We start from the raw sequence: 13979 nt of genomic DNA, 5'->3' as shown, positions 1-13979 counted from the left end.
GACCCCCCATCCTCCCCACACCGACCCCCATCCTCCCCGCACCGACCCCCCAACCCCCCCGCACCGACCCCCATCCCCCCCTACACCGACCCCCATCCCCCGCCGCACCGACCCCCATCCCCCCCCGCACCGACCCCCATCCCCCTACACCGACCCCCATCCTCCCCGCACCGACCCCCATCCCCCCGCACCGACCCGCATCCCCCCTACACCGACCCCCATCCCCCCTACACCGACCCCCATCCCCCCACACCGACCCCCATCCTCCACACACCGACCCCCATCCCCCCCCGCACCGACCCCCATCGTCCCCGCACTGACCTCCATCCCCCCCACACCGACCCCCATCCCCCCCCGCACCGACCCCCATCCCCCCACACCGACCCCCATCCCCCCTACAGCGACCGCCATCCCCCCCCGCACCGACCCCCATCCCCCCACACCGACCCCCATCCTCCACACACCGACCCCCATTCCCCCCCGCACCGACCCCCATCGTCCCCGCACTGACCTCCATCCCCCCACACCGACCCCCATCCCCCCCGCACCGACCCCCATCCCCCCACACCGACCCCCATCCCCCCTACACCGACCCCCATCCCCCCCCCGCACTGACCCCCATCCCCCCACACCGACCCCCATCCTCCACACACCGACCCCCATCCCCCCCCGCACCGACCCCCATCGTCCCCGCACTGACCTCCATCCCCCCACACCGACCACCATCCCCCCCCGCACCGACCCCCATCCCCCCACACCGACCCCCATCCTCCACACACCGACCCCCATCCTCCCCGCACTGACCCCCATCCTCCCCGCACTGACCCCCAACCCCCACACTGACCTCCATCCCCCCACACCGACCCCCATCCCCCCCCGCACCGACCCCCATCCCCCCACACCGACCCCCATCCCCCCCGCACCGACACCCATCCTCCACACACCGACCCCCATCCTCCACACACCGACCCCCATCCTCCCCGCACCGACCCCCATCCCCCCCGCACCGACCCCCATCCCCCCCGCACCGACACCCATCCTCCACACACCGACCCCCATCCTCCCCGCACCGACCCCCATCCCCCCCGCACCGACCCCCATCCCCCCGCACCGACCCCCATCCTCCCCACACCGACCCCCATCCCCCCCGCACCGACCCCCATCCTCCCCGCACCGACCCCCATCCTCCCCGCACCGACCCCCATCCTCCCCGCACCGACCCCCATCCCCCCCGCACCGACCCCCATCCCCCCTACACCGACCCCCATCCCCCCCCGCACCGACCCCCATCCCCCCCGCACCGACCCCCATCCCCCCCGCACCGACCCCCATCCCCCCCGCACCGACCCCCATCCCCCCCCGCACCGACCCCCATCCCCCCCGCACCGACCCCCATCCCCCCCCGCACCGACCCCCATCCCCCCACACCGACCCCCATCCTCCCCACACCGACCCCCATCCTCCCCGCACCGACCCCCAACCCCCCGCACCGACCCCCATCCCCCCCCGCACCGACCCCCATCCTCTCCCGCACCGACCCCCATCCCCCCACACCGACCCCCATCCCCCCTACAGCGACCGCCATCCCCCCCCGCACCGACCCCCATCCCCCCACACCGACCCCCATCCTCCACACACCGACCCCCATCCCCCCCCGCACCGACCCCCATCGTCCCCGCACTGACCTCCATCCCCCCACACCGACCCCCATCCCCCCCGCACCGACCCCCATCCCCCCACACCGACCCCCATCCACCCTACACCGACCCCCATCCCCCCCCGCACCGACCCCCATCCCCCCACACCGACCCCCATCCTCCACACACCGACCCCCATCCCCCCCCGCACCGACCCCCATCGTCCCCGCACTGACCTCCATCCCCCCACACCGACCCCCATCCCCCCCCGCACCGACCCCCATCCCCCCACACCGACCCCCATCCTCCACACACCGACCCCCATCCTCCCCGCACTGACCCCCATCCTCCCGCACTGACCCCCAACCCCCCACACTGACCTCCATCCCCCCACACCGACCCCCATCCCCCCCCGCACCGACCCCCATCCCCCCACACCGACCCCCATCCCCCCCGCACCGACACCCATCCTCCACACACCGACCCCCATCCTCCACACACCGACCCCCATCCTCCCCGCACCGACCCCCATCCCCCCCGCACCGACCCCCATCCCCCCCGCACCGACCCCCATCCTCCACACACCGACCCCCATCCTCCCCGCACCGACCCCCATCCCCCCGCACCGACCCCCATCCCCCCCGCACCGACCCCCATCCTCCCCACACCGACCCCCATCCCCCCCGCACCGACCCCCATCCCCCCCGCACCGACCCCCATCCCCCCTACACCGACCCCCATCCCCCCCCGCACCGACCCCCATCCCCCCCGCACCGACCCCCATCCCCCCCGCACCGACCCCCATCCCCCCCGCACCGACCCCCATCCCCCCGCACCGACCCCCATCCCCCCCGCACCGACCCCCATCCCCCCCGCACCGACCCCCATCCCCCCCCGCACCGACCCCCATCCCCCCCGCACCGACCCCCATCCCCCCCGCACCGACCCCCATCCCCCCCCGCACCGACCCCCATCCCCCCACACCGACCCCCATCCTCCCCACACCGACCCCCATCCTCCCCGCACCGACCCCCAACCCCCCGCACCGACCCCCATCCCCCCTACACCGACCCCCATCCCCCCTACACCGACCCCCATCCCCCCCCGCACCGACCCCCATCCCCCCCCGCACCGACCCCCATCCCCCCCCGCACCGACCCCCATCCTCCCCCGCACCGACCCCCATCCCCCCACACCGACCCCCATCCCCCTACACCGACCCCCAGCCCCCCTACACCGACCCCCATCCCCCCTACACCGACCCCCATCCCCCCACACCGACCCCCATCCTCCACACACCGACCCCCATCCCCCCCCGCCACCGACCCCCATCGTCCCCGCACTGACCTCCATCCCCCCACACCGACCCCCATCCCCCCCCGCACCGACCCCCATCCCCCCACACCGACCCCCATCCCCCCCCGCACCGACCCCCATCCCCCCACACCGACCCCCATCCTCCACACACCGACCCCCATCCCCCCCCGCACCGACCCCCATCGTCCCCGCACTGACCTCCATCCCCCCACACCGACCCCCATCCCCCCCGCACCGACCCCCATCCTCCCCCGCACCGACCCCCATCCCCCCACACCGACCCCCATCCCCCCTACACCGACCCCCATCCCCCCCCGCACCGACCCCCATCCCCCCACACCGACCCCCATCCTCCACACACCGCCCCCCATCCCCCCCCGCACCGACCCCCATCGTCCCCGCACTGACCTCCATCCCCCCACACCGACCCCCATCCCCCCACACCGACCCCCATCCCCCCCCGCACCGACCCCCATCCCCCCACACCGACCCCCATCCTCCACACACCGACCCCCATCCTCCCCGCACTGACCCCCATCCTCCCCGCACTGACCCCCAACCCCCCGCACTGACCTCCATCCCCCCACACCGACCCCCATCCCCCCCGCACCGACCCCCATCCCCCCACACCGACCCCCATCCTCCACACACCGACCCCCATCCTCCACACACCGACCCCCATCCTCCACACACCGACCCCCATCCTCCCCGCCCCCGACCCCCATCCCCCCCGCACCGACCCCCATCCCCCCGCACCGACCCCCATCCCCCCCGCACCGACCCCCATCCCCCCCGCACCGACCCCCATCCCCCCCGCACCGACCCCCATCCCCCCCGCACCGACCCCCATCCCCCCGCACAGACCCCCATCCCCCCCGCACCGACCCCCATCCCCCCCGCACCCGACCCCCATCCCCCCCGCACCGACCCCCATCCTCCACACACCGACCCCCATCTTCCACACACCGACCCCCATCCCCCCCGCACCGACCCCCATCCCCCCCGCACCGACCCCCATCCCCCCCGCACCAACACCCATCCTCCACACACCGACCCCCATCCTCCACACACCGACCCCCATCCTCCCCGCACCGACCCCCATCCCCCCCGCACCGACCCCCATCCCCCCCGCACCGACACCCATCCTCCACACACCGACCCCCATCCTCCCCGCACTGACCCCCATCCCCCCCGCACCGACCCCCATCCCCCCCGCACCGACCCCCATCCTCCCCACACCGACCCCCATCCTCCCCGCACCGACCCCCATCCCCCCGCACCGACCCCCATCCCCCCCGCACCGACCCCCATCCTCCCCACACCGACCCCCATCCCCCCCCGCACCGACCCCCATCCCCCCCGCACCGACCCCCATCCCCCCTACACCGACCCCCATCCCCCCCCGCACCGACCCCCATCCCCCCCGCACCGACCCCCATCCCCCCCGCACCGACCCCCATCCCCCCCGCACCGACCCCCATCCCCCCCCGCACCGACCCCCATCCCCCCCGCACCGACCCCCATCCCCCCCGCACCGACCCCCATCCCCCCACACCGACCCCCATCCTCCCCACACCGACCCCCATCCTCCCCGCACCGACCCCCAACCCCCCGCACCGACCCCCATCCCCCCTACACCGACCCCCATCCCCCCTACACCGACCCCCATCCCCCCCCGCACCGACCCCCATCCCCCCCCGCACCGACCCCCATCCTCCCCCGCACCGACCCCCATCCCCCCACACCGACCCCCATCCCCCCTACACCGACCCCCATCCCCCCTACACCGACCCCCATCCCCCCACACCGACCCCCATCCTCCACACACCGACCCCCATCCCCCCCCGCACCGACCCCCATCGTCCCCGCACTGACCTCCATCCCCCCACACCGACCCCCATCCCCCCCCGCACCGACCCCCATCCCCCCACACCGACCCCCATCCCCCCCCGCACCGACCCCCATCCCCCCACACCGACCCCCATCCTCCACACACCGACCCCCATCCCCCCCCGCACCGACCCCCATCGTCCCCGCACTGACCTCCATCCCCCCACACCGACCCCCATCCCCCCCGCACCGACCCCCATCCTCCCCCGCACCGACCCCCATCCCCCCACACCGACCCCCATCCCCCCTACACCGACCCCCATCCCCCCCCGCACCGACCCCCATCCCCCCACACCGACCCCCATCCTCCACACACCGACCCCCATCCCCCCCCGCACCGACCCCCATCGTCCCCGCACTGACCTCCATCCCCCCACACCGACCCCCATCCCCCCACACCGACCCCCATCCCCCCCCGCACCGACCCCCATCCCCCCACACCGACCCCCATCCTCCACACACCGACCCCCATCCTCCCCGCACTGACCCCCATCCTCCCCGCACTGACCCCCAACCCCCCGCACTGACCTCCATCCCCCCACACCGACCCCCATCCCCCCCCGCACCGACCCCCATCCCCCCACACCGACCCCCATCCTCCACACACCGACCCCCATCCTCCACACACCGACCCCCATCCTCCACACACCGACCCCCATCCTCCCCGCACCGACCCCCATCCCCCCCGCACCGACCCCCATCCCCCCCGCACCGACCCCCATCCCCCCCGCACCGACCCCCATCCCCCCCGCACCGACCCCCATCCCCCCCGCACCGACCCCCATCCCCCCCGCACCGACCCCCATCCCCCCGCACCGACCCCCATCCCCCCCGCACCAACCCCCATCCCCCCCGCACCGACCCCCATCCCCCCGCACCGACCCCCATCCTCCACACACCGACCCCCATCTTCCACACACCGACCCCCATCCCCCCCGCACCGACCCCCATCCCCCCCGCACCGACCCCCATCCCCCCCGCACCGACACCCATCCTCCACACACCGACCCCCATCCTCCACACACCGACCCCCATCCTCCCCGCACCGACCCCCATCCCCCCCGCACCGACCCCCATCCCCCCCGCACCGACACCCATCCTCCACACACCGACCCCCATCCTCCCCGCACTGACCCCCATCCCCCCCGCACCGACCCCCATCCCCCCCGCACCGACCCCCATCCTCCCCACACCGACCCCCATCCCCCCCGCACCGACCCCCATCCTCCCCGCACCGACCCCCATCCTCCCCGCACTGACCCCCATCCCCCCCGCACCGACCCCCATCCCCCCCGCACCGACCCCCATCCCACCCGCACCGACCCCCATCCCCCCGCAGTGACCCCCATCCTCCCCGCACCAACCCCCATCCCCCCGCAGTGACCCCCATCCTCCCCGCACTGACCCCCATTCCCCCGCAGTGACCCCCATCCCCCCCGCACCGACCCCCATCCTCCCCGAACTGACCCCCATCCCCCCCGCACCGACCCCCATCCTCCCGCACCGACCCCCATCCCCCCGCACTGACCCCCATCCTCCCCACACTGACCCCCATCCCCCCCACACCGACCCCAATCCTCCCCGCACTGACCCCCATCCCCACCGCACTGACCCCCATCCCCCCCGCACCGACCCCCATCCTCCCGCACCGACCCCCATCCCCCCCGCACTGACCCCCATCCCCCCACACCGACCCCCATCCTCCCCGCACCGACCCCCATCCTCCCCGCACTGACCCCCATCCTCCCCGCACCGACCCCCATCCTCCCCGTACTGACCCTCATCCCCCCCGCAGCGACCCCATCCTCCCCGCACCGACCCCCATCCCCCCCGCACCGACCCCCATCCTCCCCGCACCGACCCCCATCCCCCCCGCAGTGACCCCCATCCTCCCCGCACCAACCCCCATCCCCCCGCAGTGACCCCCATCCTCCCCGCACTGACCCCCATTCCCCCGCAGTGACCCCCATCCCCCCCGCACCGACCCCCATCCTCCCCGAACTGACCCCCATCCCCCCCGCACCGACCCCCATCCTCCCGCACCGACCCCCATCCCCCCGCACTGACCCCCATCCTCCCCACACTGACCCCCATCCCCCCCACACCGACCCCAATCCTCCCCGCACTGACCCCCATCCCCACCGCACTGACCCCCATCCCCCCCGCACCGACCCCCATCCTCCCGCACCGACCCCCATCCCCCCCGCACTGACCCCCATCCCCCCACACCGACCCCCATCCTCCCCGCACCGACCCCCATCCTCCCCGCACTGACCCCCATCCTCCCCGCACCGACCCCCATCCTCCCCGTACCGACCCCCATCCCCCCCGCACCGACCCCCATCCTCCCCGCACCGACCCCCATCCCCCCCGCACTGACCCCCATCCTCCCCACACCGACCCCCATCCTCCCCGCACCGACCCCCATCCCCCCCGCACTGACCCCCATCCTCCCCACACCGACCCCCATCCTCCCCACACCGACCCCCATCCTCCCCGCACTGACCCCCATCCCCCCGCACTGACCCCCATCCCCCCCGCACCGACCCCCATCCCCCCCGCACCGAGCGCCAGAATTCCCACACCGACCCCCATAATCCCCACACCGACCCCCATCCCCCCCGCACCGACCCCCATCCGACCCCCATCCTCCCCGCTCCGATCCCCATCCTCCCCTCTCCGACCCCCATCCTCCCCGCTCCGACCCCCATCCTCCCCGCACCGACCCCCATCCCCCCCGCACCGAGCACCAGAATACCCACGCTGACCCCCCTCCTCCCCGCACCGACCCCCATCCCCCCCGCACCGACCCCCATCCCCCCCGCACCGACCCCCATCCCCCCCGCACCGAGCGCCAGAATTCCCACACCAACCCCCATAATCCCCACACCGACCCCCATCCTCCCCGCACCGACCCCCATCCCCCCCGCACCGACCCCCATCCTCCCCACACCGACCCCCATCCCCCCCGCACCGACCCCCATCCTCCCCGCACCGAGCACCAGAATACCCACGCTGACCCCCCTCCTCCCCGCACCGACCCCCATCCCCCCCGCACCGAGCGCCAGAATTCCCACACCAACCCCCATAATCCCCACACCGACCCCCATCCTCCCCGCACCGACCCCCATCCCCCCCGCACCGACCCCCATCCTCCCCACACCGACCCCCATCCCCCCCGCACCGACCCCCATCCTCCCCGCACCGACCCCCATCCTCCCCGCACCGACCCCCATCCTCCCCGCTCCGACCCCCATCCTCCCCGCTCCGACCCCCATCCTCCCCGCACCGACCCCCATCCTCCCCGCACCGACCCCCATCCTCCCCGCTCCGACCCCCATCCCCCCCGCACCGACCCCCATCCTCCCCGCACCGACCCCCATCCTCCCCGCACCGACCCCCATCCTCCCCGCACCGACCCCCATCCCCCCCGCACCGACCCCCATCCTCCCCACACCGACCCCCATCCCCCCCGCACCGACCCCCATCCTCCCCGCACCGACCCCCATCCTCCCCGCTCCGACCCCCATCCTCCCCGCTCCGACCCCCATCCTCCCCGCTCCGACCCCCATCCTCCCCGCACCGACCCCCATCCTCCCCGCACCGACCCCCATCCTCCCCGCTCCGACCCCCATCCCCCCCGCACCGACCCCCATCCCCCCCGCACCGACCCCCATCCTCCCCGCACCGACCCCCATCCTCCCCGCTCTGACCCCCATCCTCCCCGCTCCGACCCCCATCCTCCCCGCTCCGACCCCCATCCCCCCCGCACCGAGCACCAGAATACCCGCACCGACTCCCAGAATACCCATAGCAATTATAAGAATCATAAGAACTAGGAGCAGGGAGAGGCAGTGGCACAGTGGCATTGTTGCTGGTCTGGTAATCCAGTGACCCAGTTTAATGTTTTGGGGACCTGGGTTGAAATCCCGCCACGGCAAATGGTAAAATTTGGATTCAGTAAAAATCTGGAATTAAGAATCTACTGATGACCATGAAACCATTGTTGATTGTCGGGAAAACCCATCTGGTTCACTAATGTCCTTTCCTGGTCTGATCCACATGTGACTGTAGAGCCACAGCAATGTGGTTGACTCATAAATGCCCCCAGGGAGGGCAATAAATGCTGACCAGCCAGCAACGCCCGCATCCTGTGAACAAACTTAAATAAAGGCAGTTCAGCCCTTTCAGTCTGCTCCGATCATGGCTTACCTCATCTCTGCCTCAACTCCACTTTCTTGCCCACTATCCATAGCCCTCCAAGCCCTTACTAATTACAAATCTGTTCACCTCTTACTTAAATTTACTCTGGCATAAAGAGTCTGGCATCCACCATACTCTGGGGTACTGAATTCCAGATTCACCATCCTTTGAGAGAAGTAGTTTCTCCTCATCTCTGTTTTAAATCTGCCACCCCTTCCCTTTAATACTCACACCCACCCCTTTAATACTCACACCCACCCCTTTAATACTCACACCCACCCCTTTAATACTCACACCCACCCCTTTAATACTCACACCCACCCCCACAAGTAAGAGCGGGGAAGAAGGTAACAGCAAACCACTGCAGTACTGTGCCAAGCACAGTCATGGACCAATCCAATGGAAGCCCATGGTTACCAATGAGCATGAGCTTTGAGCATGGCACCTGGAGAAGGAGGAACCTTTCATGTGACATTTCATAGAACATAGAAAAAATACAGCACAAACAGGCCCTTCGGCCCACAAGTTGTGCCGGTCATGTCCCTACCTACCTAGGCTTATATATACGCTTACCTATAACCCTCAATCCTATTAAGTCCCATGTACTCATCCAGAAGCCTCTTAAAAGACCCTATCGAGTTTGCCTCCACCACCACTGACGGCAGCCGATTCCACTCACCCACCACCCTCTGTGTGAAAAACTTACCCCTGACATCTCCTCTGTACCTACCCCCCAGCACCTTAAACCTGTGTCCTCTCGCAGCAGCCATTTCAGCCCTGGGAAAAAGCCTCCGAGAATCCACCCGATCTATACCTCTCAACATCTTGTACACCTCTATCAGGTCACCTCTCATCCTTCGTCTCTCCAAGGAGAAAAGACCGAGCTCCCTCAGCCTATCCTCATAAGGCATGCCAACCTATTCAGGCAACATCCTTGTAAATCTTCTCTGTACCCTTTCAATCATTTCCACATCCCTCCTGTAATGAGGCGACCAGAACTGAGCACAGTACTCCAAGTGGGGTCTGTCGAGGGTCTTATAAAGCTGCATCATTATCTCCCGACTCCTAAACTCAATCCCTCGATTGATGAAGGCCAGCACACCATACGCCTTCTTAACCACCTCCTCTACATGCGAGGCCGATTTAAGAGTCCTATGGACCCGGACCCCAAGGTCCTTCTGATCCTCTACACTGCTAAGAGTCTTGCCCTTGATATTATGCTCCTTCATCCCATTTGACCTACCAAAATGGACCACTACACATTTATCTGGGTTGAAGTCCATCTGCCACTTCTCCGCCCAGTCTTGCATCCTATCTATGTCACGCTGCAGCTTCTGACATCCCTCCAACCTATCCACAACACCAACAACCTTCGTGTCGTCAGCAAACTTACCAACCCATCCCTCCACTTCCTCATCCAGGTCATTTATGAAAATGACAAACAGCAAGGGTCCCAGAACAGATCCCTGGGGCACTCCACTGGTGACCGACCTCCATTCAGAAAAAGACCCATCTACAACCACTCTCTGCCTTCTGCAGGCAAACCAGTTCTGAATCCACAAGTCAACAGCCCCTTGGATCCCATGCCCTCTCACTTTCTCGAGAAGTCTTGCATGGGGGACCTTATCGAACGTCTTGCTGAAGTCCATGTAAACCACATCTACCGCTTTTCCTTCGTCAATGTGTTTAGTCACATTTTCAAAGAACTCCACCAGGCTCGTAAGGCACAATTTGCCTTTGACAAAGCCGTGCTGACTACTTTTGAGCATACTAAACTTCTCTAAATGTTCATAATTCCTGTCCCTCAGGATCTTCTCCATCAGCTTACCAACCACTGAGGTTAGATTCACCGGTCGGTAATTTCCTGGCCTATGCCTATTCCCTTTCTTGAATATAGGAACCATATCCGCAATCCTCCGGAACCTCTCCTGTCTCCATCGACGACGCAAAGATCATCACCAGAGGCTCTGCAATCTCTTCCCTCGCCTCCCACAGTAACCTGGGGTACGTCCCATCCGGTCCCGGTGACTTATCTATCTTGATGCTATTCAAAATTTCCAACATATCCTCTTTCTTAATGTCCACATACTCAATCTCTTCAGTCTGCCTCAATCCTGTAGTACAACCACCCAGGTCTTTTTCCACCGTGAATACCGAGGTAAAGTATTCATTAAGCACCTTTGCTATTTCTTCCGGTTCTGTACATACTTTCTCACCATCACCTTTTATAGATCCTATTCCTTCACATCTCATCCTTTTACTCTTCACATATTCATAGAATGCCTTAGGGTTCTCCTTAACCTTACCTGCCAAGGCCTTCTCGTGACCCCTTCTGGCTCTCTTAATTTCTTTCTTAAATCCCTTCCTACAAGCCGTATACTCATCGAGATCCCCATCATCGACTAGCTCTCTGAACCTTTTGTACGCTTTCCTTTTTCTCACTCGGTTCAGTGCAGCTTTCGTGCACCACGATTCCCGTAACCTACCAACACCTCCCTGTCTCATTGGAACTTTGTCATGCAGAACTCCAGACAAACATTCCTTGAAAATATGCCACCTTACTTTAGTACATTTCCTCGAGAATGCCTCCTTCCAATTTACGCCTCTAATCTCCTGCCTGATGGCTTCATATTTCCCCTTACTCCAGATAAACACTTTCCTAGCTTGCCTGATCCCATCTCTTTCCAATGCTAGCGTAAAGGAGATAGAGTTATGATTACTATCCCCAAGATGCTCCCCTACTGAGAGATCCGACACCTGTCCAGGCTCATTAGCCAGTACCAGATCAAGTACAGCCTCTCCTCTTGTAGGCTGATCCACATGCTGTGTCAGGAAACCCTCCTGAACACACCTAACAAACTCCTCCCCATCCAAACCCCTTACCCTAGGGATATTCCAATCGATGTTTGGGAAATTAAAGTCTCCCATCACGACAACCCTGTTATTACTACATCTCTCCAGGATCTGTTTCCCTATCTGTTCCTCAACATCCCTGTTACTATTGGGCGGCCTGTAGAAAACACCCAGCAAAGTTATCGACCCCTTCCCGCTCCGGACTTCCACCCACAGAGACTCCGTCGACAATCCCTCCACGGCTTCCACCTTCTCTACAGCTGAGACACTATCCCTGATCAGCAGTGCCATTCACCCCCCTCTTTTGCCTCCCTCTCTGTCCTTTCTGAAACATCTGAAACCCGGCACCTGAAGTATCCAGTCCTGTCCCTGTCCCCAAGTCTCCGTAATGGCCACCACATCACACTTCCAAGCATTGATCCACACTCTAAGCTCATCCACTTTATTCACTACACTCCAGGCATTAAAATACACACATCTCAAACCTTTGGTCTGAGCTCTCCCCTTCTCCATCACCCGTCTATTCTCCCTCTTACACTGTGTGCAATCCCTCTCTATTTGTGGGCTACCCTCCTCACTCCCAGTCATCTCATCTCGATTCCCTCCCCCCAACCTTTCTAGTTTAAAGTCTCCCCAGTAGCCTTAGCCAACCTTCCTGCCAGGATATTGGTCCCCCTGGGATTCAAGTGCCACCCGTCTTTTTTGTACAGGTCACACCTTCCCCTAAAGAGGTCCCAATGATCCAGGAACCTGAATCCCTGCCCCCCGCTCCAGTCCCTCAGTCACGCATTCATCCTCCACCTCACTCCATTCCTGCTCTCACTTTCCCGTGGCACAGGCAGCAATCTTGAGATTACTACCTTTGCGTTCCTCCTTCCCAACTGTCTACCTAACTCCCTATATTCTCTTTTCATGACCCCTTCCATCTTCCTACCTATGTCAGCGGTACCAATATGTACCACAACCTCTGGCTCCTCTCCCTCCCACCTCAGGATATCTGGGACGCGATCAGAGACATCCCGGATCCCGGCACCAAGGAGGCAGACCACCATCCGAGACTCCCGTCTGCCTCAGCAAAAACACCTGTCCAACCCCCTTACTGTTGAGTCCCCGATTAATACTGCCTTCCTCCTCCTTTCCTTAGCCCTTAGCCCATTTCAAATGCACTATATCTGCCAATTCCTTGTTATTCATCCTGCTTATTACATCCTCAAAGAACACTGATAAATTTGTCAAACATAATTTCTTTTTCACAAAACCATGTTGGTCCTGACTGATTATATTCTGATTTTCTAAATTTCCAGCTGCTACTTCCTTAATTATGGCTTCCAGTATTTTGTTAATAACCGTTATTAGACTTTTACTGGCCCTTTGTTTTCTGCTTTGTGTCTCCCTCCTTTCCTGATAAGTGATGTTACGTGTGTAGTTGTTGAATTTGCTGGAACGTTTCCAGAATCGAGGGAATTTTGGAAAATTACAATCAATATATCCAATATCTCGACAGCAGCTTATTTGAAGAACCCGGGAAGCTCAGCATTCCAAGGGAGCTGTTCGCCATCAGTTCCATTTGTTTTCCGAGTACTTTCTCCTCTTGTGGTAGTGGTTGTTTTAAGTTCCTCCCTCCCTTTTCCCCTTGATTTTTTACTATTGTTGGAATGATTTTTGTGCCTTCTGCCTTGAAGATGGATTGGTGGAGTTAAACCTGGCACAAAGGGTTGTAGTTGTAGGAGGCCAACCATCTCAGCTCCAGGACATCACTGCAGGAGTTCCTCATGTCGTGTCCTCGGTCAAACTATCTTCAGCTGTTTCATCAATGACCTTTCCTCCGTCATAAGGTCAGAATTGGGGATGTTTGCTCAGTCTTCAGTTCCATTCACACCTCCTCAGACACTGAAGTAGCCTCTGTCTACATGCAGTAACCTGCAGGCAGGCTTATGCTGATAAGTGGTAAATATTTGCGTAACACAAGTACCAGGCAATGACCATCTCCAATAAGTGAGTATCTAATTTCAACCCCTAACATTTAACAGGATTACCACCCCTGAAACCCTCTCCCCATCCATCACCAACATCCTGGGA

The sequence above is a fragment of the Mustelus asterias genome, chromosome 15, assembly GCF_964213995.1.
Source record: "Mustelus asterias chromosome 15, sMusAst1.hap1.1, whole genome shotgun sequence".
NCBI classification, from domain to species: Eukaryota; Metazoa; Chordata; class Chondrichthyes; order Carcharhiniformes; family Triakidae; genus Mustelus; species Mustelus asterias.
This window is presented reverse-complemented; position numbering follows the sequence as displayed.